At 38.7% G+C, this 27,730-nt stretch overlaps 2 long non-coding RNA genes across 2 annotated transcripts; one reads left to right on the top strand and one right to left on the bottom strand.

Annotated features, from left to right (window-relative positions):
• Nucleotides 1-1,196: 1,196 nt before the first annotated feature.
• Nucleotides 1,197-19,421, bottom strand: LOC121070844. Its single transcript, XR_005820262.1, has 3 exons — nucleotides 19,316-19,421; nucleotides 14,451-14,526; nucleotides 1,197-1,493 (listed from the first exon to the last, which is right to left on the bottom strand). It is a non-coding gene; the product is annotated as an uncharacterized LOC121070844 (long non-coding RNA).
• On the top strand, nucleotides 18,876-27,495 carry LOC121070843. Its single transcript, XR_005820261.1, has 4 exons — nucleotides 18,876-19,538; nucleotides 20,418-20,688; nucleotides 23,899-24,120; nucleotides 26,526-27,495. It is a non-coding gene; the product is annotated as an uncharacterized LOC121070843 (long non-coding RNA).
• The last annotated feature ends 235 nt before the right edge of the window (nucleotides 27,496-27,730 follow it).

Below are 27,730 nucleotides of genomic sequence, written 5' to 3'. Positions count from 1 at the left end.
AGTTGGAAGAACTGCCTACACAGAACGTTTTCTTTACTGTATTATAAATAGATAATTCTATCATCCTAAAACAATCTAGATGATAATGCAAGAAGCATTCAGTGTTTCCCATACCGAGATGTCAAATATGTACAAAGTTGTGCTTTTTTTTTCTTAGAGTACTTTCCAGACCTCTGGCAACATGAAATTGAGGAAAATATTTGAAATCAGTCATTGCTCTAAAAATATTCATTTCTTTTCAATAATATTTCATTTTTACATGGAACACTCATCACATTTCTCAGTACTCCTCACATTTCTGAGCTGTATTTCCATAGATAATATGGTGCTACAGGGGATACTAACCGAAAAATATGAACAATAGAATTGTGTACTGTGAGATATAAGCATAGTTTGTCTTCTACTCTCCTGACACGTTTCAAGCTCATTCAGATTGTAGCTTTATTCACACCTTTGCTTTGAGCCAGTGAAATTTAACTTCTTCATTCTGACTGAGGTATTTTTAAATTGATTTTAACCCCATTACCCTATTTTACTTAGAAATTGTTTAAATCTAGGAAGCCTTGTAGAAGTGCAGTTCTTTCAGTGTTCAATTTCTACATGGTCAGAACTGTGTGACAATCTGCACTATCCAACAACCTGTTCCATCTATTTCCTCCCACAGTTCCCAATTAGAATCATGATTCATGGCCTTTATGGTCTGTGCATTAAAATAGTAAATATGGTGTTTAGATTATATAATAAACTGTACTAAGTGTTGTGTTAGTAGATATTATTGACTATCCCTGCCTTGAAGGGTTTCAATTTAAATAGAAAAGGCTAAAGGAAAGAATTGGAGAAAGGGGTGGAATCCCAGAGGAACTCAGCAATTCGCACAGTCATATAGCAGCAAGGACTTGAATTTGGGGTTCTATAGTTGTTTTATCTCCATCAACCTCTCTACCCATCTTATTAAGTCTAAGAATCATTTAAACCAGATACAAGTAGAAAAATAGTATGTTTGATCATTGGGTCTTTATTCCATTGATGCTGCCACAATCAGTGTTGGTCAAAGACAGGGAAAAAAATAAAGATCTTAATAATTTAGTATTAAAGTAGCCCAGAAAAGCAAGCATATAAAGTAGGATAATCCAATGAGCATAACTAAGAAACAAACAAACAAAAAAAAACCCACAACTTTGTCTTAAAGTGAAGTTTAGCACAGGTACAGGGTTTAGGTGTTGGGCTTTTTTGTTGTTTTTTTCACTTCACCATGTCCTTTGCTCTGAATAGGTATGGTTTGCTGTTTAAAGTTGCCTAAATACTTGTTGTTTGCTCAATTATGCCACCTTCCTAACCTTAAGAAGCAAAAAATTTCCAAGCGGCTAGCCTCCTCTTGGAAAAGGTAGAGTCATTATAGATGATGAAAGCTGCTTGTTCAGACGTTCAGCATGACAGGCCATTTCAATAACAGCAGTGAGCACGTACCCGAGAACGTTAGTCTTCATTTTCTCCTAACAAAATTTTAACAGGCATATGAAAGGAAACAGAGATTCAGAAAGATAAATATAATTCCCTTTATATCATAAGAATCCTGTTGGAGGTGGAAATAAGTGAGTTTAGACAGAATAGTAGATTAAGAGTCAAAAAACCTGTCCCCATTCAACAAGCAACTTGCTGTGTGCTTTTAAATAAGCCACTGAAAATCTCTGCCAAGGCTTCCATATACATATATACATGTAAGATACATATATATATATTTACCTAAAGAGTTATAGCAAACACAGGTTTTCATGAAACTTAAGTGAGCTTTTTAAAGTTTTTGTTTTTTTTTTTTTTTATATTTTCAGAGTAAAGATTCTGTATAAGTAAAATATTACTAACAACAGTAATAACACAGCCAAGATGCAAATTAATACCATTCATCTGTGAGGTTTGATTATAGGAATATCTTGTGCTATTTCTTGTGAGTTATCTAGGCAGTAGCCTATTATTCCCTTATGCTAAAAGTACCAAGAAACTTATCAAGATTTTATGTGATTTTCTTTACGAAGTTTTATTACAAGTGAATAAAGGGCCCTCATCTTCACAGTGTACAGGTAGGACTAACATTGTTAAATCAAGAAAAAAAAAAAGACTATATCCAATCCATTGCAATGTATTTTTAAAAAAAAACGAGAGCTAAGGTATTGTACTGCCCAGCATGCCACGTAATAAATAATGAAAGAAATTCCTTCTGGTACAACCAAACCAAAAGATGACTAAGAGTTAGGCAAGTATTGTGGTAGCTTACATAATGTTGTGCAGCATTTACTTTAGGGGTATACAATTTCCACTGCCACTATCGTCTGATCCCACTTTTATTATTAATTCAAATTATTTGCTTATATAAAACTCTTAAATCAAAACATCGAGACAGTGTATGTATATACAATCATAAAAAGATATATTTATAGACACATTTAGAGTTACACTTTTATATTTACTACTATACCTGTACTAGAGTAAATTTGGCAGAGTGTTTTCAGAAACTAGCAGAACTCTAATTTCACAGAAAAGAAGTTAAAGTTGCACCTACTTTAAACAAAATCAGATAATTTTTCTACAACCCCCTCAAAATACCTTCCGAAATACTGAAGTATACACACACCTGATTTTAAGCAAGGATTCTTCACTCCAGCATAAAAACTTCAAAAACATTGCTTTTCAAATACGACTGGCATCTTGCACTTGTACATAGATCAATTTACTATAACTGTTATGTGAAGTGCTCCATCCTTGAAACACATATGCACACAGGGATAATGGAAGTATCTGGCAGGAAGGACCTTCCAGTTTTGACTGTCAACTTGCCTATATATCTTATGACGACTGACACCAGCATAGGTTTGGTGTGAGGTTATCATTTTCCAAGGGCATATCAGTTTACATGCATGGTGTGTAATGTTTGTGAGTGTAAAGAGAACTGATCATTTTTATGTGCCCATGCTTGCGAACAACAGGATCGTGATCCAGTTCAGTATGGCAATCTAATGGTGTATATTGATTCAGTTGGTACTCATAAAATATCATCACTGTTGTAATCATCAGCAGTATTAATTTACTGTGGCTTACTAAAAAAAGTCAAAGCATTTTCTAATGTCTATTTTCCTTGAGAACTGAGGAGCTTAGCTGCTAAGTCATAACTAGTTTTACAGGAAACGTAAAAGATAATAATGAGGTGAATAACAACAACAGCTCTTAGCTCTTACGCAGCTGTGTACTTTCAACATGCTGTACAAATACTAAATAATTCATTTTAATTAAAAAGGCCTTGAAAAGATTAAAGGACCCTTGAAATAAGTAAGAAGTGCTGTTCATTACCTCAACAGCAGAAAGATCTGGCTCCAAATACCTTTATATTTGAAAATGATTAAGAAACTAACACTGCAACCTAAGCTTTGGGAAAAACAATGCTTAACCACATGGAATAAGCTTTTGGAAATCAGTGAAGCTACTTGCATGAGTAAAAGCTGTAAGACCAAATCCTACAACAATTTGTCCCCACTTTTTTCTTTTCTTTCCTTTTTTTTTTTTTTTCCTTTCTTCTTTATTCTAAGATTTCAGCCTTTCTACATACCAGGGAAAAAGTCTCTCGGACTTCACCAGGAGCAGTCCCTTAGAAATTTTTATATGCTTTCTAAGAAAGCTTTTGTTTATCTTGAGTTGTTCCACTTCACAAGTGAGCTGTGGTCCTCATATCTATCGTAGCTATAAAACGAAATTTTTTTTTTTTTTGTGCAAAACCACACCTTTATATTTCTAACAAGGCTTGATCTCAGCACTCCTGCCACCTGTCATAGAGAAAAATGCTGCAGTTCCTATCAGAGGCCTCTGTTTTGCTCCTTATAAGAAGGAGCTTGCCAGTAAAAGGGCTGAAACACCATACACTGCACCAACTGACTTTCACATCCTCATTCTACTTGTTTGGTTTTTTCTACTTTGCTCACATCTGGTAGGAGCTGCTCCTCTAGAGTGACAGTTGCACACCAGTTGCAGCTGCTGTTCTCCCTGTTATACCGGCCAAAATGTCAAGGCCACATGCAGCAAGTAAGCATTTCCTTCAGCTTCTTCTCACTGCTAAATGCCATACAACCTGACGTACAAATTTTCAGCCTCTCTTCCCCTAAGACTTTCTATCCTTCTCTCTGCTGACTCACTTTCTTCATCCTAACAGGTCTACATGTACTTGTGATACATCTCTCGATTTTGCTTTTCATTTTTGAGCATATTAAATTTTGTTCCTTATAACATTAACACCCCCCCCAACATTTTTTACAGTGCAAAAATAATTTTGCACATAATTGATCCATTCAGTGCAATATTAAGCCCAGCCAGTCACTGCTATCTCTATTGAGAGCAGGAAAATATCCCTCTGGCTATGGAAATCCATTGGTCCTCCTAAAAACTTTCAGCAATCCATTCCATAAACATTTTAACTAAATTTATATAAAACATCCTTTCTGTTTCAGCAGTATGCACTTCTTCATATCGTACTCCCAGAGGTCACTCCCTGAGACCATAACATGCCTACAGCAGACAGTCTGTAAGTGTGTAAGACCAATGAAGTCCTGATTTCTGGTCACTCTCAGCAGATTTGTATGAGAATGAAAAAGGCACTGCTGCTTGCATCAAAGTCCTTATAAACTTCTCAACAGAAAAGATAGGGAAGTGTTCCACTTGTGTATGTTCTTTGTAGAAGGAGGTACAGGAGAAAAGGGTAAAGTATAAATTAGAGGGACAACACATAACAATAGAGGAACCGTTGCACCAGAAATAATCAGCAATTCCGGATTACTTTGGAAGTCAAGATACGTAATTTATGAGTTTGGGTAAAACTGGGTGAGAGGATTTGGAGCAACTGACATCATCTACCCAGTCCTGTGTAAAGCATTTTATACTATTCTGCACAACATCCTTGTCTCTAAATTGAAGAGACGTGGAATTGATGGATTGACCACTTGTCGGATAAGGTAGATAAAAGTTGCAGTCGATGACACAATGCCCAGGTAAAGACCATTGGGAAGTGGTGTCCCTCAGGGGTCTGTGTTGGGACCAGTATCATTTAACACTTTGGTTGGTGACAATCACAGCGGGATTGAGTGCACCCTCAGGAATTTTGTGGATGACACCAAGCTGTGTGGTACAGTTGATACACTGGAGGGAAGGGATGCCATCCAGAGGAATCTTGACAGGCTTGAGAGCTGGGCCTGTGTGAACCTCATACACTTCAACAAGGCCAAGTACAAGGTCCTGCATGTGAGTCAGGCACTCTTAAGGACAAACACAGACTGGGTGGAGAATGGACTCAGAGCAGCCCTGAGGAGGACTTGGGGGTACTGGTGGATGAAGAGCTCGACACGAGCTAGCAATGTGCACTTGCACCAAAAGAAATGTGACCAGCAGGTCAAGGGAGGGGATTCTCCCCCTCTACTCTGCTCTCACAAGCCCCACCCAAAGTACTTCATTCAGCTCTGGGGCCCACAGCTTAAGGAAGACATGAACTTGTTGAAGTGAGCCTAGAGGAGGGCCGCGAGGATGATCAGAGGGCTGGAACACCTCTCCTGTGAAGAGAGGCTGAGAGAGTTCGAGTTGTTCAGCCTAGGGAACAGAAGGGTCCAGGGAGACCTTATGGCAACCTTGTGGTATCTAAAGAGGGCCTACACAAAAGCTGGGGAGGGACTCTTTGTCAGGGATTGTAGTGATAGGACAAGGAGTAACAGTTTTAAACTAAAAGAAAGTAGGTATGATTAGATATTAAAAGAAAATTCTACACTCAGAGGGTGGTGAAGCACTGGAACAGGTTGCCCAGAGAAGCTGTGGATGCCCCATCCCTGGAGGTGTTCAAGGCCAGGTTAGATAGGGCCCTGGGCAACCTGGTCTGGTGGAAGATGTCCCTGCCCATGGCAGGGGGGTTGGAATTAGATGGTATTTAAAGTCCCTTCCAACCCAAAACATTCTATGTGAAGAGTTCATCTATGTACATTTAGGAGTAGTTTTCAGATGTCCACAGCCTAAACAAGAATCTACCACTCAGGATCAGTTCTGCCTATTCCAGCACATGCAAAATGCCACAACTCTGAGCTTGAGCATTAACACAGTATTTTTGGAGGGTCAAAGCTCAAGCTCTGGAAAACAAGTTTTAAACAAGACAAATATTTTTATCTTTTTTCTTTCTTTTTTTTTTAAAGCAAGAAAAAGAATGGGAGTGAGAAAAGGGCAAAATGGGAGATGCTCATGTACTTTATGCTTTCTGACTTTTTGTACCTTAGTGATATTTAATATATTGATATTTCTAAGACACTTTCCAATTACAGCATTTCAGGCCATGAATTTAGATAAATGTTTTGGGGGTAGCGAGTAAATTAAAGCTATGTCTTCTGGATGTATGAAGTTCAGCCATAGTTCACAGTCACAGTGAGTGACTGTATTTTCCAAAGCATCCTATGCAATGTGATAACATGAGCTTCTATCAGCCAGCATTAAGGAATAACAAAACATCACTATGGATGTTATTTCTGAGAGACAGTGATAATTCACTATTATGTGCACAGATTACCAAGAACAGGTGCATAATGGTGATTCCACTCATTTGTATTAATAAGTGTGTAAGCAAGAACTATTAGGGTATTCTATCTTATCACATCAATTAATTAGAGTGAATTGAGTTAAGGAACCAACTAGCAACTAATTAAAAATTAATGAGGGGCCATGCAATAAAAACTAATTCTTTATTTCAGCAGGCAAGCAGAAATACACTTTTCCTGGTAAAATCCGAGGCCCATGCCTTTTCTGCTGCAGTAGCTGGGTGAAATCACACAGTATGCTGGGAAGGCATTGCTGTCCCAGCTTTCTCTAAGGTTTTAGACATATTTGAAGGTATGAACAACAAAACCAACAAACCTCCAATTTCAGGTTCTGTAGACAGGCAAAAATATGTAAGGAACTGATAAGCGTTCCAGAAGAGCACAGCTAGACTAACAAACCTAGCTTCATGCATTTCACTTTCCTGTGCCCACTGGTTGTGGTTTAACCCTGGTAAGCAGCTAAGCACCGCACAGCCACTCATTTGCTCACTCCACCTCTCATCCCCAGCTGGATGGGGGGAAGAGAATTGGAAGGGCAAAGGTTAGAATACTCATGGGTTGAAATAAAGACAGTTTAATAAGAATGGGGGATAGGGGGAGAACACACACACACAACAGAAGAGGGCGGAGGGGGTAAGAGTGATGCAGAACAATTGCTTGCCACAAATTGACCAATGCCCAGCTGCAGCCCTCCAGGCAGCTCCCCTCAGTTTTATGTTTAAGCACGATGTCATATGGTACAGAATATATTATTTTGGTCACCTTGGGTTAGCTCTCCTGACCGTGTTCCCTCCCAGTTTCTTGTGCACCCCAGCCTATTCACTAGCAGGCAGCTTGAGAAACAGAGAAGTCCTTGACTTGCTGAGCACCACTCAGCAGCAACTAAATCATCTCTGTGTTATCAGCACTATTTTCCTTACAAATTCTTAATATACAAGCTACCATGAAGAAAATTAAATCTATTCCAACCAAACCAGGACACCCACTTGCATTATGCGGATAAATCCCTCAAATGCTCTAGAACATAAGAGGGTCAGCTCAAACTGTTCCAAGTAACAGCATTACAAAGTGAGTCACCTCCTCTTGGCGACTTTTTTTTTCTAGTAAATTTAAACTGCATTTTTGAGTTACTGTCATATACTATTACTTCCAAATAATGCATGTAATATACTGCTTTAGTAATGTGTCCCTTTGTGTTGCAATATCTGAATCACAGATATTTGCCTCCACAGGCAGAGACCTGTGCAGTCCACCTTTATGCCAAAAGAGGCTTGATCTCCACAATTATTCTGAAGAGATAGTCTCACCTGGTAGAAGTTTCAAGGTATGTGACTTCTGCCACTTCTCTCATGCAGAGGATTTGACAAACCAACAACTACTAGAGCTCAAAAGGTTTTCAATCTCTACATTTTCTTCTCAAAAGGTCACTCCACTGACCTTAGTTTTGCTGAGGAATGCAAAGTATGGCAGTTAGCTTTCCCCACTGTGTTTAGACAGTTCAGTTACCTATAGAGAGCTATGCAGAATCAAAGAGTGGTGGAGGTTAACCAAGACCCTCAGAGGTCCAAGGCCCCCTGCTCAAATCAGGGTCAGCTAGAATAGGGCATTATCCAGTCAGATTTTGAGTATCTCCATGATGGAAACTCCACAACCTCTCAGTGCAACCTGTTCTGGTATTTGACCACCTTCCCAGTTAAGCAGCCTTTTTTTTTTTCCCCCTATTCTGCTAAAATGTACTTTCCAGTGTTTGCTTGTTCCTATTGTCTCACCACTGGGCAACACCCGTAAGAGTCTGGCCTCATCATCTTTATCCCCCCCTCCCCCCTCAGATATTATACATGAACCCACTGAGCCTTCTCCTCTGCAGGCTGAACAGTCCAGCTCTCTCAGCCTGTCCTCATATGAGATGCTCCGGTACTTTAATCAACTTCATGGTCCCTCACTGGACTCACTCTAGTAGGTCCATGCTTCTCTTGTGTCCAGTGCTGGGATCCCTGTTACAACACCCCAGGTAGGGTCTCAGCAGTGCTGAGTAGAGGGAAAGCATCACCTCCCTTGTCCTGCTGGCACTGCTCTCCCTCATGCAGACTAAGAGGCTGTTAGCCTTCTTTGCTGCAAAGGCACACTGCTGGCTCACATTCAACTTTGTCTCCATCAGGACCCTCAGGTCCCTTTCTTCCAAGCTGCTTTGCAGACAGACAGCCGCCAGCATATACTGGTGCACGTGGTTATTCCTCCTCCGTTGCAGGACTTAGCATTTCCCATTGTTGAACATCACAAGATTCCTGCAGGCATATTTCTCCAGCCTGTTGATGTGCTTCTGAATGGCAGCACAACCATCTGGTGCATCACCCCCTCTGAATTTTGCCTCTTTGGCAAATCCCTTTTTGCCTCTTTGGGCAAAAAATATGCATTGGACCAAGCAAGTCTGTAATCCAAATTCAGCTAAATTATTTCTGAGGTCAGCCTCAGTTTGGCCCAGTTTGTGTCGTTGTTAGCACAAAGTGATCATGATAAGGCTTTGACAGCTGTGACAGGCCTTGCAAAGCCTATACCAAGGAGAGGGTCTATGCTGGTAGAGATGCATCTTACTCATATAATGGGATATGTAGTTTATTTTTTAATTCAGAAAAACAAAATCTCCTAAAATCACACAGAAAAGGAAAAAAAAGATTTCAGAAGTACAGCAAAACCAGGAAACTAGGAAAATAATGCGCACTGATCATCGGCTCACTTTGTAACTGTCAGTGAGCCTCTCATCTTCATGTCTCCCATTTGACACAAATATAAAAGCTGATGAGAGCTTAATGGAAAACTGGCAGTGCAAAGTTGATTTTCTTTTAGATTTTAAAATCTCGTTCCCTGAGCATCCTACCCATCCTGATCCATATCCTCAATTCCTGCTAGGAGTTATCAAGTACTTTTCTCAAAGTTTTTCTTCTTTTTCCTTTTTTTTTTTTGACAGCAAAATTTTCTTCAACACAGGTGATTCATATTAAAAAGCTATCTGCCTTTACTACTCAGCTCACTTAAGCAGTGAGTTAGTTCTACATGATGTAGTTTTCTGCTCCTGCCATGCCATGAATACATGTAATGTATTGGTTGCCTTGGCAGCAAGGGTGGCAGTGGTAGGCCAAGGGATTTATGACGAAATGCATCCTACTTTACAAACACCTGAGAGAGAATCAGGTAGATTAAGGCTGCTAAGGGGCAACTGTAGAACAACATAGCATGATTCATATGAGAGAGGTTTCCCACAAAAAAAAAGAAAAAGAATAAAAAGCAAAAATTACAAGTTACCCACGACACCAGAAAAACCTTATGATTCATGGTAAAGAGAATGATTCAACTTTTTCACCTCTTCACAATCTAAAAGATTAATTATTTCTGAAGTACTTTAAATCTGAACAGTCGTAATTCTGTCATGAATCACCAACACTATTTCCTGTATGATACTAACTTTTTCTTGGAAGGCATTCATCCAGATACCACACAGGCTCAACCTTGCTTAGTCTTTGAGATGAAACAGTAAATTATCTAGGATGGCATAATGAAAAAATACATTGTACTCATATGATGAAATGGTTCAGAGACAATAGACACCTGATTCTGGTCAGGGTGAATTTCTTTGTGAAATAAAAAGTTTCCATAGTATAAAAAGAACAACTAACAAAAGAGTACAGAGAATGTTATACTCCAAGGTCCTCATTTATATTACATATTATAGAAACATACTTCTTGGTTACATAGTCACAGTATGTGACTGAGCACTTGAGGAGTATTCTGTATTACAGAATGTATTTCCCATAACCGAGCCAGGCTACAAAAAAAAAAAAAAAAAAAAAAGCTCTCAGTCTGAGCTCAAATAGACTACAAATCCCAAACAAATTTATGGTAGGCAACATCAGAATACTGGTAGAGAGACTCTAGAGCTTTCTTTTTGGACCAATGTTATCAAAAGAGAGAAGACTGGAGAGCCAGAGTGTGCCTGAGCAAGTAGGTATGTCCATAGGGCTGCTGTAAATATGATGTCCAGAGTTCTCTAGGAACTACCAGTAAGGAGTCTACAGCCCGCCTCAGAAGCATTCTTTCATAAGCATAACACTGAAGAGCAGTTATTTCAGTCTCATTCTGCCACAGAGCCCACTCAGTACATCCTCGATAGCCCTTTTACTCCAGTGGGTCACAACTAAAACTTCCTGTTGCAAGATCACGGAAGAATCTCCTGAGTGCCACCCATTGTCATTTTTTAGACAATAACAACAGCAACTGACAGCCACAGCTTCATTTCTTGGCAAGGTAGTATCACAGCTTCCAAGCTTTCTCACTGGAAACACCTCTTTGGACTCACAGTACACTGGTAGTTCTGAATTTCACTTCTGCAACTGAATTTCCAGTCGGCTCCTGACTTCTTGTATCACTGCCATAATCCTATGGTTTGGAATCAGTAAGTTCAGGAGTTTGTCTCCAAGTGTTCAAACTAAGCAAGATCTGATAAACACTAGACAGAAGTCTGAAACCACACTGGAAATATAAGGAAAATAAAGATCCTGGAGTACACTGATGAAAAGGTGAAGTCATAATAACACAGGAAGATTCTAAATCTTCATCTGGCTGATATAACTGTGCCCTCTGTCAGCATACCACAGTCTCTGGATGGGGTGATTCTAGAAAGCCTTTCTATATTTTTGATTTTTTTGTGGACAGGTAACTGATGTTCAGACCTCAAAAGTCTGCCATGGCACTTGGAAAAATAAATAATCTGGAAATCTGGCCATATTAGAAAACAGCACTCTGAAACCAGCCAGGTGTCTTCTTGGCACAAAAGCTCTTTCATGATAAAAATCAAGCTGAAATATTTGGGTGGGTTGGTTTTTTTCCATTTTGTTTTTAATAAGTCAGTATGAATGTAAGCCAAGATTAAAAGAGTGAGAAAGAGCTGAAGTATTCTACCCAGCTTCACAGCACCTGCAGGCTATGCCAGCTACAATACCTTTCAACACCATTCTATGTCCCATTGCAAGGAATAAAAACAAAAAAATTTTTTTGGCAAAAGTGGCTGAGGCTCTAAGGAGAAAATGAGTAGATTTTAGGAAAATAAAAAAAAAGAAACATCCATGGTGAAAAAAAACAACCTGCAGCTGACACCATCTGCTGTAAAAGAGCAGAGCCGTTGAACATAATAAAAATATTTGGAGTAATTGAATAATTGCCATCCATAGACAATGTCTGTTTTCTTGTACTGTGCAGAAACACTGGCTTTTCTTTAAACACTCAGGCTTCTACAAAGGGCAAGCAAGCCAGGCATTGATCACACAGGCTAAGAGACACCACTTAAATATGGAAAAACATATAACGATCGTGTTTACGGGAGGTCTTCCTGTTTATCTGGGAATTAGGAACAGCAGACTTTTAGGGGAGAGAGAACTTTGTAGACTGAGTATATTATTTCTACTGACTCAAGACAATCTATGCTGATGAATCATTTTGAACAAATAAAGTGGTCAGAAGAGGGACGACCAAAACACATGATGAATGACACTGATGGATGCAGTGTGATCTAGTTACTGCAAGAAACTAGAACCCAAGAAGTAAGGTCTCATCCTGGCCTTAACAGGCTTTAGTTTGCATTTTACTGTGGGCTTTTTGTTGTTAGTTTTTTGCCCCCCCATTCATTTACTTAAATTTCCCATGTGAAAAAATGGAAGATTACTTCAGATAAACTACTGGATTTTTTTTATTTATTTATTTTTTTTTTAAATCACATTTATAGGAAGACTTTGACCATAACTCTGCCTCCTATTCCTCCCTCATCTCTGGAGCTGCACTAAGGAATTTTCATTTTTGCCACTGACACTGAGATTCCTCTGCCTTTGTCTAATGAGGCAGATCTTAACATCTAATTTCTCTTCACTACTGAGCCCAGTGTTTGTGCAGCACCTAACACAAAAGGAGAACTCATCTAGTACAAGAGCTGCCACTGTGAGCACCACCTGAACGTGTCTCCATGTGACTCAGCAATTACTTGTACAGTTTAAACTTTCATAATTTTCACTGGATTTATTTCTTCAGATTCAACTGAAATGCTTGAGATTTGACTGACAGTCAGGATATATTTACATTGTGAGAAAGGGCCTCTTCTTGTTATTGCATATACACCAGTACATGCTTCTAATTTATATGTCTGTATATTGCTAAAAGTCTTTTCGATGTGAACAACAATCATCACTTTAATGAACATTATTAATTTCTTGTTTTCAGCATAATTGATCTTCTTTAAATTAAATCACTTGCATATGCACCACTTGATGGCAGGAAGATTTAAAAGAATTTTTGCAGTGGTAAAAAGCACAGGAAAATACAGAGGAGAAGAAAAAACACACATGCATGCAGGGGAAATAAGCTTCGGGGCATTGTCCCTTTCCTGCCTAGACACTTCATCATGATTTTGCGAGATTGCACAAAGAGATAGCACCCTTCAGCCTGCCAAATCCTAAATTATTACACTTTATCATTATTTATTTTTCTTTTCATGTGCCCAAATCATGACACAAGTGTGAGTGAGACTCAAAGCATGTGTATATACACATATAAACACAAATACACACATATATACATGCACACACATTATTTGTAGGACTAGTCATGGTTGCATCATTGTAGTACTGGAGCTACTGAAAAATTAAGTCTCTTCACCCACATGCAGCAGGCCACAGTTGTAAATCTGTAGCCTCCTAAAACTAGAGAGTCTAAAGTATCAGCTGAAGGGGACCTGTAGCAAGAACAGATTTCTGGAGGCCCACTCAAGTGCTCTGATAGCGAGGCTGTTCAAGGGAAAGAAGTAAAAAAGAAAAGAAGGGTTATGTTCCAGCGCAGCTTCAAAGAGCTGAAGTAAGGGCCACAGTGTTTAATACTTGGGGAAAGCTGAGAGACCAAAGATTCAGTCTTTAGAATGAATAAGACTTTTCTAAGAGCTCGTTCATCATTCATAGAGAGAATGATTTCTTGTAATGAATGTGAGCATACACAACACAGCAGATCCACAGCTGCTGACAATTTTCATAGTTTCATATTACTTCAGTGGAGTCAGGCCAACATACATCAGCCAAGGATCTATCCTGCACTGCATTCATATAGCTGTTGCTCATATGTTAAAAACTAACCAGCACTTCTGTGCTAGAGAAGAAGCTTCATTCTGGATTAGGAAAGGCCCAATTTCTCCATCTCCAATGCAGTGGAAGATCAGGCCAGAGCTGAACTGGGATCCAGCACTTGTGAACTTAATTTTGATCTTCACACAGAGACTATGTCCTGTTGGAAAGTTGCACAGACACACTGTGTCACAAGTCCAGTCCTTAAAACTGGGATAATCACGCTTCTCTTGTCATCAAGGTGCTGGAAATCTATGCATTTTTAATACACACAGTTACTAAGGACAGAGGGACAATACTAGCACCTGGAGAAGCTCTTCAGCAGCAGTATTCTTACAGATTTAGACTTCTACTCACAGAAAATAACAACAACAACAAAAAGTGAACTGGGAAATGCAATGAAAAACAGCCATAGCATGCAGGTACCTTCCTTGTCCTCCTCACTCTCCCCAAGATCTTTGTAACACGCTATACAAACACACTCTTCAGTTACCAGCCCCTCGTACATTAGAAGTCTCCCACAGCAATTAATGTTTGAACAATACTGTGTGGGTGAATGAAATTCCAGCACTCACAGGAACTCACTCAAGGCTTACTTCTGTACCCTTATATGAAAGAACAAAATTCTCAGAAAAAAAAAAAAAGTAAGATTTGACCCCCTACGTCTAATATCATTTAAAAATATTACACTTACCCATATTCTTCAGACTATCGGGGCATATCCCGTATTACAGCTTGCTGCCTATTGAGGGAGTCTGTTACTGAAGTTTCTGAAATAAAGATGAGACACACTAAAAATCCATACTTTAACTTTACTCTAGTATCCTACTGAGGGGAGGGGGGGGGGAACAAGGACAGGCAGAATACCTATTTTAAATAAAATAGAACTGCCTTTTTTTTTTTTCTTTGAAAAATCTGAAATAACAAACTCACTGGAAGAAAGAAACAGGTGAGTCTCTCCCTCTCTCTTTCCATCTGAACAGCACAGTTGACAAAGAGTAAATCAACTGCCTAAGCCAGATCACCTCTATTAAAGGAGAGTGTGGTCCCTACTTTCTCTGAGGAGATCAGATTTTATTCTATAATTGAAAACACCTGGCTAGTTTTTGCACCAGTTGCTTCCATGCATTTACCCTACCGAGCGTTTTCAATGAATTCATTGGTATACCTACTTCCTGTTCACTGAGTAGCCAGACTGAAATAGAAAATCATTACTTTCACTGAAATGGAGTCAAAATGTAGTATAAAATTCTCCTCAGCCAAATTTGAGAAAATTGTATTGTTCCTCATTAGCATTTAGAAACTAATTTCATAAATATTGGCCAATTAATTTTTAAACTACCACTGTGAAGCAATACTGTTGTGTTACATAATGAACTAGATGACCTTTAAGGTCCCTTCCAACCCAAGATGCTCTATGATTCTAAGGTTCTATGACAAGGTGGAGACTGGCACAGAGGAATTAAACCTCAGAGCCTTGATGGGCAGATGAGGAATCTCTTAAGGCACTCTGACTTCTCCTCATTTCCACCTCTCGCCCTTAAATTAGCTACAGAGGCATTCGGTTTTCCTGACCCACATCAATTATTTGTTTTTGTCTTTGTTCTTAAGATTGTATCTACAATTTTCAGACGCAAGAGACCAAAGCTGTGTGAATTCATGTTCCTTTTTTTTTTTAAATATTCATTGTGTCATCTAAAGAATCCCCATGCAAAGGAAAGTACAAGTCTGCCTAAAGAGCTAACCACACAACAGACAAAATTAAGCAGCACAGTTGCCAGCATACACATATATTACGTTTACAAATCCTTGTGTATACAGTTACATTTAACTGTGTCCGCTGACTAAGATCTTGTACACAGCAAAAGACAAATATGGAAGAGTTGTGGTATTGTGGGCTTTTGGCTCAGTCAGAAAGCACATCCCACATGGTAGTGTAGAAGCAGGTGAAGAAAAGGTTGAGTGAAAATGCACAAACAAGTCAGGCAGAGGTGACACCACGACAACAAGATGGGGTGCAAACAGAAAACAGTTTGCAGTGGTCGTCTGAGCTCTGTGGCCATCTTCCTCAACACCAGCTACAGCCGCCCTGACTGTAAAAGACTTAAATCAAGAAATGCCCTGAAGGCAAAGACAAATCTTGATTTTTAAGCAACTGTGAGAAAGAAGAAAACAAGTGGTGATAGGGTCAAAAAGCAACAGCAGGGAAAGACATAAATAGCAATATTCTGGCCCATATGCAAGGATGGTATTTGAGTATGGTGGAAGAGAGGAGGAAGGTACCTGGTTAACGTTATTGACCCAACTGGCAAGTTTTAATTCTGTAGCCAAATCTTTAGAAACATCTGAGGCCAAAACAAATAAGGATGTACTGGACTCTAGGTGCTCAGGAATGACTTTTGTTATAAAGCCATCCCTGTTTTTTCAAACAAGTTGTTGTTAGGACATCTTTGCTCAGCCTAAATGACCTGTGGTGTTCTTGCAGCCGTGCACCCAGCTGAGAAGAATGATTTGCAGTGAAATGCAGGCAGAATAAGCAGGGAGACCTTGCGGGGCAGAGTATAATCCACACTGTGTAGTTTTGTAGTGTAAGCAGCAGAGGACAGACCCTCTCAGTCTGTTCTTGCCTTCAAAAGTCCTGGGGTTCCCTGGCAACACTGTCTACATTTGTTCTCGATATAGGTAGCCTGCATATATATAGCTCCATGGAATATTCCCAGCAGTAATAACTATTTTCCCAAGAGGGGTTCGTGGAATCATATGTGTTTGACTTCAGTTGAATTACTCATGTGTCAGAAGTTAAACGCATGTAGAGTAGTGTCTGCAAGAATTGGGCCCAAGTGAATACCTCTGTGTAGGAAAAAAAAAAAAAAAAAAAAAAAGGCTCTATTTGCAGCTCTCCTACACCCATATGATAGGATATACACTCCACTGCAAGTATCACTGTCCCCCTTTTACTGCCAAAAAAAAACCCAACAAATCTCTTCCAGTTTATTATGAGTACAGAGTTCATTGTGAAAGGGAGCATAGCTGTTTTGTAGAAAGAAGGTATTTGTTCAGATTATACCCGAGGGAAGCTGGAAAACATTTGAGATTTTTTCCCCCCTCAAAGATGTGATATTCACAGAAGGTACTAAGGTCTTTTCTTATCTGCAAAAAAATTCTAGATTTTCATGATGCCACAACTCTCTACCCCACCCCCAAAACTGCTTTGTAAACACATTCTTATTCAGGCCTATGTTTACAAGATGTTGAAATATTTGTTCTAAAATTAAAATTTCCAAATGATAATGGGTTCTTGCTTATAAGAAAAGAATCCTAAAATAGTGAAGACAAGAATGAAAGCAAAAATCTGTGTATGTTATCTTAGCACATTTGCCAAAATTGCAAATGGAAAAAAAAAAAAATAAAATACAGAGGCACAGCTGATCTCATATAAGTGCCCATCCTCTGCTTATCTTAGGGGGGGAATTCTATTAAATGGCAATCCAGAAGCTGTTTCCATACTTTTCCAGTACAAAGAGGGAGCAACCTTAAAGCTAGAAAACAAAAAACAGAATATATGAAATATTTCTGCTTGACTCAATCAGCCCTTTCAGCCTGTCATCATGCGTGGACATGGAGAAGGTAGCAACAGCACCGAAAATGTTGCCCTTGCTTGGCAAGAGATAGTATTGCCAAATTCAAGGACAACACCGAACAAACTCAGGAGATCTATTTCTGGCCTGAAAAGTAAACAAGTCCCAAGCCCAGAGCATGTGCCCTTGTGCCTTGCATGTTCATTTATCACAGGAGAGAAAGTAAGGTATTTAATAAATCCGATAATGCTGTTCTAGATTTTGCTGTTACTCTCCCCACTTCCTATCATCTCCCTATTTTCCTTACTTGGATCACCTTCAAAAACGTACCCTGGTCCTGCCTAAAGCATGGCCTGCTTCAGCTGTAGCCATTGCTCTCCCAGAAAGCCACTGTTCACCACCCTTTGTCTGCTGAGAGGTAATTTTGTGGAGACATCTGGGGATTTTCTCTCTCTAGCAGATTTATTCACAGGACTCTTCCAAACACTGAAAAATTGCTGATGTAAAGTCAAACTATTTCCTATTCTTGCACTTGCTCAGTCATCTCCCTTTGTGCCAAAATCAACGTTATGGATAGACACAAATTTTGCTTATAGTTCTGTTGGCTCTCTCCAAGTCTGTCTGTAGTCACTTCAGACTCTCTGTGGAGATAATCACTTCCTTCACAAAATCATTGGACAGTTCTGGATTTGATTGTCACCACAGAAAAATCTTATTAAAATACTGATTTTTTTTTTTATTTTTTATTTTCAGTGTTGAATTTATTTTCAGCATGAATAGGAACACTTGCATGTAAGATAGATGACCAAGACAAAAAATAAGATGACTGCTTTCCATAAATTTTGTTGGGCTTGGCAGAAGGCACAGCTGTGCCTGTAAATTTATGGGTTAAATTCTATTGTCTCATAAAATAGTTGAAAAATCATATCTCATTTTTTGTGCACATTTATTTTAGGCTATGATAGGCTTAAATATTACCAGATTCTATAGGAAAAAAAAAATCCTCAAAGGAATCTATGATTCTTGGTTATGACTGAAGCTGAATGGAGAACAGGAATTTAATTTTGTGGAAATTTCCAGGTTCTGATACTTGCTTCGACACAACATGAAACAAAGCCCTTCAAAAATAAAAAGAAGAGAGGAAAAGAGAGAACACTAAAAGTTTCTAGGATGCTGGAAATTTTAATTAAGGTTTGTGATTGGAATCAGGCTCTGCATACTGAGTTGTCATCTGCTCTGCAACAATGTTTCATCTTCACTAAAAACTCCATTCTAGACTTACTACAGTGTCCTAACAAAATTATAACTGGAAGTAGAAAAATTCTGCAAAAGGCTTTTATTACAACAAATAAATTTCTCAAAGAAGTTATTTCTTCAACAGCACACAAAATGTCTCCATTTGTTAATTTTTCAAAACTGTGTATGATTTCTAGATAATGCATCAGAATTGCATCAGAATTGCATCAGAAATACAAGGAGGCCACCATTAATATTTCTCCTTGAATATTCCATGTTCCAAAAATTACAACACACAGGAGATACATCATAACTCACATCTTGATCTTTTTGGTATGCCAATGAGCTGTGCTGGCAGACTTGACTTGAATCCAACTCTTTAAAGTCTGCCGTGCCTGTTCATTCTTATCTGGGTTACTATTGACCATGAGACAAAGTTCACCATTCAGCCTTTTTAGAAACAACCTTTTGAAAGTACAAGATATTTTGAGAAGCAAACAGAGGAAATGAATGAAGTGGCATGAATGGTAATTGGCAGTGCACGTGTTTCAGAGGGTGCTCCAGAGGGAGGAGCAGAGACTACAGTTCTGTTTTGCAAGGACCATGGTGACCACGAACCCCACAAAACAACTAGCCACTGAATTTCTGGATACCTGACAATATGGATAGTCTGCTCTGGGTTAACTTCATGTAAGTGTTTCGTACTGAATAGGAAAAGCTTGGTAAGCATGACATGGAGCTTTACCTGTCTATCTCAGTAGGAACAGCTGTGGCTTGGTGCAGGCACAGAGCTGGACAAATATCCAAAAGAGCTACAATGTCTTCTGCTCTGTCACTGAACACAACAACATGCTGCTCAGCAGAAGTTTCTCTGATGGTCTGGAAGGGAAGCACAGATTCATGCCAAAAAGAAATCTGCTGACCGGACACAGGGACTGTTCTCCCACTCTGATCTTATAAGTACACAGGTGAGCAAGTATTAAATGTGCAGGAGCTCCATGATGTCTCCTCAGGAATTGTTCTCACTTGTTCTCATTGATTAACAATGCTTCATTTGGCAAATGTCATTTCAGTAAGTAGAAAGACTTCTGTTCCTTTATGCTTCTGTCCTTATTTCTTAACCTTACTTCACACTTTGTGTAAATTCAGCAATGACTTCTTTGGATTCTTCCCTCAGCCCATTCTCTGACCTTCCCAAAGGCTATCTCCACCCGAGGGCTGTCAAAGTTTTCTGACAGCACAAACCACACACCATGCTGCCTTTTCCTTGAAGTTCTTGGAAAGTTTCCATTTTCTACCCAACTCACAAATACCAATTCCCATCAGTATTGTAATACCATGCCTCTTTTTGTAGCACACACTGCTATCCCTAATCTCCTACTTGTGGGGTTTTGCCTACTTTTTAAATGTCTAGCTTTTAGGTTAGGGAAAGTGTTTTAGTCTTACTCTTGGATGGTTTCAAGCTCGCAGTTGATACTTAGCAAAACAGAAATAACAGTCTGCATTTTTATTGTATTATTGTAGGAAGAATGTGCACAAAAGGTCAGACTCTATTGCCCTGCATCTTAGCTGAAGTCTTCAGCTGCCATAGGTTTGCAGAAGCCAGAGTCAGTCCCACCCAGGGACGGTCTCCTATCCCTGGTAGTAGTTCACACCGAGTTTCAGCCAGAACTCCATCCTGGGGCAGAGAAGCGCCTTTCTCTGAGTATTTCAGCACTTCCTCTTCTGTCTGGAACTTCTAAAGCATCATAAAGAAGGAATGTATCAGTGGCTGTGAAAGCTGACTGAAGCTTTTTACGTAAAGAATGACTTGGTGTGAATAACTATATCTGGTACTTTCCTTACAGCTCAGGTTATTGGAAGATGTGGCTACATGATACCTCATGAACTGGACACTAATTCCTATTAAATCTACCAGGAAAAAGAAAAAAAAAAAAAGTCAAAAATGTGCCCCAGATGAATCCCTAGGACTCAAAATGATGAAAATATCCCTTCTACTTTTTTAAAGATTATTTTTTTAAATTATGAAGTTACATGTTTTTTCAACTGATCATGGTTTTGAGGACTGATACACAAAGGCTGGATGTTTGGAACTGGCAAAGGTATACTGAGTAGACAGTAAGTAACATTTTTAAGGAGATATACAGTGATATATAGTAGGCCTCCATATTGCCATGGTCTACATACCTGTATATCAAGCATCCACTTTTGCATTAGAATGCTAAGTATCTCTCTATGTACATATTAAAACTCTGACAACACATTTATGTGCACTTGGGCTAATCTTGATATATTTATTTTCTATAAGACAGGTGCCCACATAATGGATACTTTATTTATATTTCTATTGAAGAAATATTATTGCTGACCTAGGAAGCATTTGAAATACAGAACGCTGGGAAAGTGTGACGTAGAAATAGTAGTACCTGTTTACTCTTTTCTGAAATTCTTCTAACAGCCACAATTGTAGGGGCAAGACCTTAAGCTAGCTGGACTTTTGGTTTTATCAACTATTGTTATCATTATGTACATAAACAGAATTATATTTATGCAGAAGAAACATTCTCAGAAACAAAGCAAGTTGCAAAAATTAAGTCATATGGTTAGCACTTAAACAAATCCAGCCCGTATAGGAGGTGCCATTAGAATGCTCAGTGCAAAAGTATCAGTGGTTGTAAATGGTTACACCAGTAGAGCAAAATACTAGAAGGACTTGGATCTACAGGATTCAGTTAAACAGGTATTAAGATAACAATATTTTATTTGTAGTTTAAAATGTTGTCGTGTATCTATATAACGTAATATGGAGGAGGGTGAATGGTTTCCTTTGTATTTCTCTTGAGCAGCACAGCCCAGAGTATTTAGCTCACACTTTGAGAATTGCTGCAGCTGTGTCAGATTCAGATTTTCTGAGAATGCTAAAAGGCAAATAAATGAGATTATACATGAAGAGGACTGTCCGTTTTTTCCAATTCCTTGGGGTATTCACAACTTGTTTCAGAAGACAGAGGATTAGCTTTCCCTTTATACCTTAGAAAACTCTTAATTCACCTAAGGAAACCAACTGTTCATCTGGACCTAATTTGAGTCACTAGATATGATGGTAGTTTGTATAAGTGGAGATAATCAGACCTTCTCATGTGTTGGATTCTGGTCTGCTTGCACAGTCTATTTCAATAACAGTATTAAGCTTAGCTCTATAGTTCCCTGACCTTTCTTTGCAGAGTGTTCACATGGATGAATAAAGAACACATAAAGGGTTTATGGTAACAGTACTTGTGGCAAATACTGCAGGGTAAAGCAGCAGGAAATACTCCCTTGTTTCACCCTCCTGTTGCATATTCCTCTAGCAGCCAGCTCAAGTGAGGTCATGCAATCTGCGGACCAGCTGGCTTTCCCACATAAAGTTTCCTTTAAAAAGTATCATTGAGACTCATGCCAGCTGCTGCTGTCATTACTTCTCTACAGTCATTGAAATGCTGAAATGAAATGCTTTGACTGAAGTCCAAAAGCAAGACTGTTAATTCAAAAGTACTTGATTTTGATTAGAGTATATAACTGCTTGACAAATACATTCATAAATTCAGAGGTAGAATTGCAGAACTTCAAACACGAACAATAGCTAAGAATTTTTAAATACCATTACAAACACTGCTGTTCTGTATTTCTTAACCTAAATACTGGAAGATGTTGTTAAGGAATGTCATGTCTGCTACTGGGATTACGTGAAGATTAATTTAATGTTTAAATGTAAGCAAATATATTCATCTTTACCATCTCTTCAATTTTAAAAATTCTGTTAAAGAATAGTCTGTCTCTTGCAAATGGAACTCTTCTATTTTACATCTACCTTTAATATTCTTCACTCACAAAATGATGCTAATAGTATAACACTGAAAATACATTCCAATACACAAGGAGGGGAGAGTTTACACCCTGTTCATCTGAACTCCATAGCGTCTAGATGATTATAAACATATATTTTTCTTTCATTAGGCATCAAGAGTTCATAGTATTTCCCAGTACAATTTCATATTAGTATCAAATTCAAGCATATACATATCTTGCATATGAAAGATGTACTTTGTTAATGATCACCAAATGTCAAAAGGAAAAAGCATAGCTGATGACTCTCATGAGGATGACAAATCTACCCACATAAATCACTGACTGACTGATCTGATTTTTGTAAGGAGAATACTGCTCTGATTATATATAACTTCCTGTGGAAAGCATAAAGCTGTGGCACTTACTAGTGATATTTATGGTAGCACAATGCCGACTTAAAAATTATCTTAGTGACTATTTTCAGTAGCCAGTTGCCAAAGATTTGACTTCAATGTAATTAGGCTTTATTCTGTTTTTATATTTACTTTCATATACACATCTATCAAGTCAGTGATCAGGAGCAGATTAGTGAGACAATATCAGCATATTGTATCCATATGGCAGGAACAGAATTAAAGAGAGAGAAACATACTGAAGACAGAGAATTCAGATCTGGGTTAACATGAAGCTTCAGACTTGAACCTGAAGTTCAGATTTGTGCTGGAAGCTAAACTCTGTGTAGAGTATCAGATCTTACCCTGCAGTACCAAAAATCTCACAGGCCAAATGAGTAAAGTTTCAGCTCACAGCTAAAAGAAAATCACAAACTCCTTAGTATCTTCACTTTGATACACCAGGCATCTAATTTCTACAAACCCGCATTACATTGCAAAATTAATGAGTTACATCAATTTATGCCAGTCTGAAAAACTGTATCCCTTCAAGTTCAACTGAATTCAACCTGAAAGAAACATATGAGAGAAGGTTGGATCTCAACTGATTAGGCTAGAACTAAAATGCCATTCTGTCTCATTTTCCTGCCTCTTCCTGCATTTGGAAGAGGCAGGAAATTCCTTTTTCCAAATTCTACTCGAGCAGCCTGCCCTTAAAAAATCCCCTGAAATACAGACAATGAGATTACAAGAACCTCATGTATCCTCTTTTGCATCCCAGAACAGCCCTCAGAAGTTGCCATTTGTTGTCATTTACCCACTTTCAGCTGAAAACACTGGCTTTTTCCTTGCCCCTTTCTCCCTCTGGACAATTTTAGTTCTCTAGCTATGTTGTTTAACTTACTAAAGTGTTTGTTTGGGGCAGTACTTGAAATGAAAGACATTATAGAACTTAACATTCTATAGTATTGCCTCATACTCCTCTGAATAGATAATATCGTTGACACAAATGGCTGAACAAAAAAAAAAAAAAAAGCCATGAGAACTGAAGATGTGTGGGCACTGAAATATTTCAAGAATTGAATAATGCTTTCCTTTATCTCTTAAGTCTGACAGATGACAATGTTTCTTGAACGCTTCAGGACTGAATGATGGAGAAGATGAAAAAGCCATTTGAGAAATGCCTTTCTTATTCCAAATCCTTTACTTCACATTTCAACAGTATGCCCAAGTTGGATATAATGTTTCTTTCACTTATGGCAATGCATAATCCACAGAAATGGTACTGGTCACAATTCAGTCCCATCCTCCCCCTCTCCAAGTAATGATTGTAAGTTTAAACTTGTCTTTGGGAAGAGTGATCTCTAGGAAATGTTATTTTATTGTAACTTCTAACAGTGGATTTCAATGATATTAGTAATCGGAGAAGGCTGTGGTTTTTCTCAGGATGGGGAAATCTCTAGTGTTTCTAGTAGCCAAAAATCTTCAGACTTCTAGGAAATGTCCAGACTCCTTTAACTGTGCAAAGGGCCAGAAAATGAAATTCCTCCTTGAACAAAGCCAGCAAGATTCCGCTCACAACAAAGAACAGCTTGCCACTGTAAGCTGCTCTCTTAATTTTGAAGAAGCCCAGGAAATAATAAGATAAACATTTTTCTTATATTTGTTTATTTCAGCCCTTGTCCTCTCAGGTGTGGACCATGTCTACTTATGGCAAGAACAACCCAGGAATTCAGTGGCTGTCTGCACTGACCCATACCCGGTTGGCCCTGGGGCCAACTTGCAAGATGAGCCAAGGGCTGAAGGGGATGGTCTTGTCCTCACTTAGTGAGGATACACAGAACAGCAGCTGAAATGAAACACAAAATGGCAGTTTATCTGCTGAAAGTGCAGCAACAATGGCTGGGGAACAATACTTGGTGATGCCTCAGAATAAGGTCTCCATCCTCTCTATCTAAATAGCAAGCTGTTTTTTTTTGTTTGTTTGTTTGTTTTTTTAGCATTCCTGTTCTATCCAAATATATAGCAATGCCATGTGCAATGACATGCAAATTCACCAAGATCTATCCAGAGTGAAGGACTTTGGATTAATGAAAAAGTCCTTTCAGTACTTACAGGGGACTTGCAAAAAAAGCAATATTTTACATCCGCAGATAGTGTTAGGACAAAGGGAGATGTTTTTAAACTAAAAGAGGGCAGATTTAGATTAGACATTAGGAACAAGTTCTTTACTCAGAGGGTGGTGAGGTACTGGAACAAGTTGCCCAGAGAAGCTGTGGATGTCCCATCCCTGGAGGTGTTCATGGCCAGGCTGGATAGGCCTTAATGCAACCTGGTCTTGTGCAAGGTTTCCCTGCCCATGGCAGGGGGGTTGTTAAGTAGATTGTCTTTAAGATCCCTTGCAATCCAAGCCATTTTATGATTCTATGAAAATCTCATATTTTGGAAATATAGTGTTTGCCTGAGCCACACTGAAACCAGCATCTTCTTTGTTTTTTCACAAGCTCAAAATTCCAGATGAATTTTTTGGGATGCACACTTTCTGTGCGGCCTCCAGAAGTATATTCCCTGAGCTTGCAGCTGCTGAATGAAATTGATATTCTGAGCAGTGTCATCAGCTGGCGCAGGCTGATCCAGATGGATGGGTTGCTCTAAGTCTAATAGCCTAGAAACATCCTTCAGGGATGCCCAGTGAGAGGGAATCTAGAAGTCATGGGAAACCTACCCGAGTCAGTCATATGCTCCTCTGCCTATATACTGGGCACATAAAATCAAGAACTGTCAGACCTACTATGGTCAAATTTAATGAAAATTTGCCTGTAACACAGGCAAATTTTAAGATTAAGGAAAGTAAAATGTCTAAAAAATTACCTGCATTTCAATTTCAGACCAGGTATATTTTACCATTTGTGGGTCATTTGCTATACTCTAAGCAGATCTTCCACATAAAAAATGTTACATAAGCCATGAATGATACAAGATACTTTAAGAATCCACCTTCTGTTTGGCTAAGACCTTAATTTCCTAATACTCTACAATTTATCTCAAGGATATATCTATTTCACGATATCATATTTTATAAAATATTGCAGCACTGCATTTGCAAGAGTTGCATGCAAAGGCAGATCACCTTGCTTCAGATGTCTTGTGAAAACACCTATTTTTCCTTTGCAGTGCAGCGTGTAGCAGGGAAACAGTGAGTCAAGAAAGTTTCCTTTCTAATAAAATTGAAGCTTCATATGGAAACTTACCAGATGAACAAATGAGACCTTAGTAGAAAGATCTCAAAAAACTCAGGGAAATTGCCTATCCTATACCTAAAGACAAGTGATTAAACTCAATAGTATAAATATAATTTATTATGACCCAAACTGTAAAGAGTTTAAATTGCTTAAAAATGTGTGGGTAAAACCTATTTTTAAACAAGGACATCTCTAAAGTTTTTTCAAAAATAATTTAGATGCTGTTGTAGTTTCTTACTACATGTGGTCAGTTTGAAGCAGACCAAACTTTGTTCTAATATGACCATGAACATTGCTGACTCCTTAAAAACAATGATTACAGTGATCATGTCTGACATTTCAGCAGCATCAGCAGAATTTGTAAGAAATACAGTGCTTTTATTTAAGGGACAATTTGTCCCCAAGAGGGACATATTTTGAATTTAGGCAGGGGCTTATAAAATAGCAAATCTAACACCTTTTTTTCTGCCTCCGTGCCTGGCTCCACTACAAGAAGCCACGAAGAGACTCTGCTGTGGGATGGAGGAGACCATGCCTACAGCCTGTGCTTGAGTGGTGGCAAAGGTCTGCACAGAAGATCTAGGAAGCCTTTTCCAAAACTTCCAGTGCTGTCAGTCTTGGCTCCATGGTAGGAGCCTGAGCCCCCTTCCAGCAGAGTGGTGAAGTCCAGTCGGGCAGCAGACCTGGAGTGCACAGCCTTACCCTGGAAAGGTTCCTGCAGCTCCCTGAGCAAGAGCTGCAGACACTGGAATCTGCAGGCGGCTGGAGCCAGACACTGCCTGGCAGTGTTACATCTGGCCAGGTTCAGAATCCAGGTCAGGTTCAAATTCTCTGAAAGTTTGTTAAATCTGAGACATTTTGGACAAGACACTCAAGACTCAACAAAAAGGCATTTTTAAATGAAATTCTTTCACTGTGCAATTCACAACAAATACTAACTGTGAGTTAGCTCATTATGTAAACAGCAAAGTGTTGAATTTTGGCTGCCTTCAATACCTCTACTCTACTGCACTTTCTAACCAGAATATCAGTCTCTAGTATGATTTTAATTAACCTTCTTTCTCTTGATACTTAAGTGAGTGTTATCACACTGTCTGATTTTTTTTACAGTCACTGTTAAATGTTATTCCCCACAAAGCCCTTAACACAGGAAAAATAAGTCCATTTTGAAGCCCAAGGATAAAACACCAGGTGTAAATACAGGGGTATTTGTGGATCCACCAAAACATGAACTTAATTTTTTGAGTCTTCATTCTTACCATCTATGCTGGCCTTAGAACATCTGTCTCCATCTTTTTCCCCTTACTCCAGCATTACAGTCTCAACTCCACATTTTCATCTTTCAGCTGCATGTATTTAATTATGAGTCACTATCCCAAAAGAAGAACAAAGTGATTATACTTCCATGTGAATTTGCAGAATGTTAATCTGGTTATAGATACACAAATGAAAATAATGTATGAGCATATAAATAGAAAACAAAAGCTTTATTGTGGCTTCTTTGAAAGTCTGGAACGCATCTCAGAAGACAAAAAGGAAACCAAGAAAAGTCTTGATTCCAGCTGATAAATGTTTGTTCTCTAAAGGTTTTAATCCACGGCAGAGAAGGATAACGAATCATGTCCAACATCAGTGGATAAATCTATTAATTCCATTTTTATTTTAGGGATAAAAATACTACAGCAAAATTCATCTAAA

This window comes from Cygnus olor, chromosome 5 (genome assembly GCF_009769625.2).
Source record: "Cygnus olor isolate bCygOlo1 chromosome 5, bCygOlo1.pri.v2, whole genome shotgun sequence".
NCBI classification, from domain to species: Eukaryota; Metazoa; Chordata; class Aves; order Anseriformes; family Anatidae; genus Cygnus; species Cygnus olor.
The sequence above is the reverse complement of the archived record's forward strand: the minus strand, read 5'-3'. Positions and strand labels throughout refer to the sequence as shown.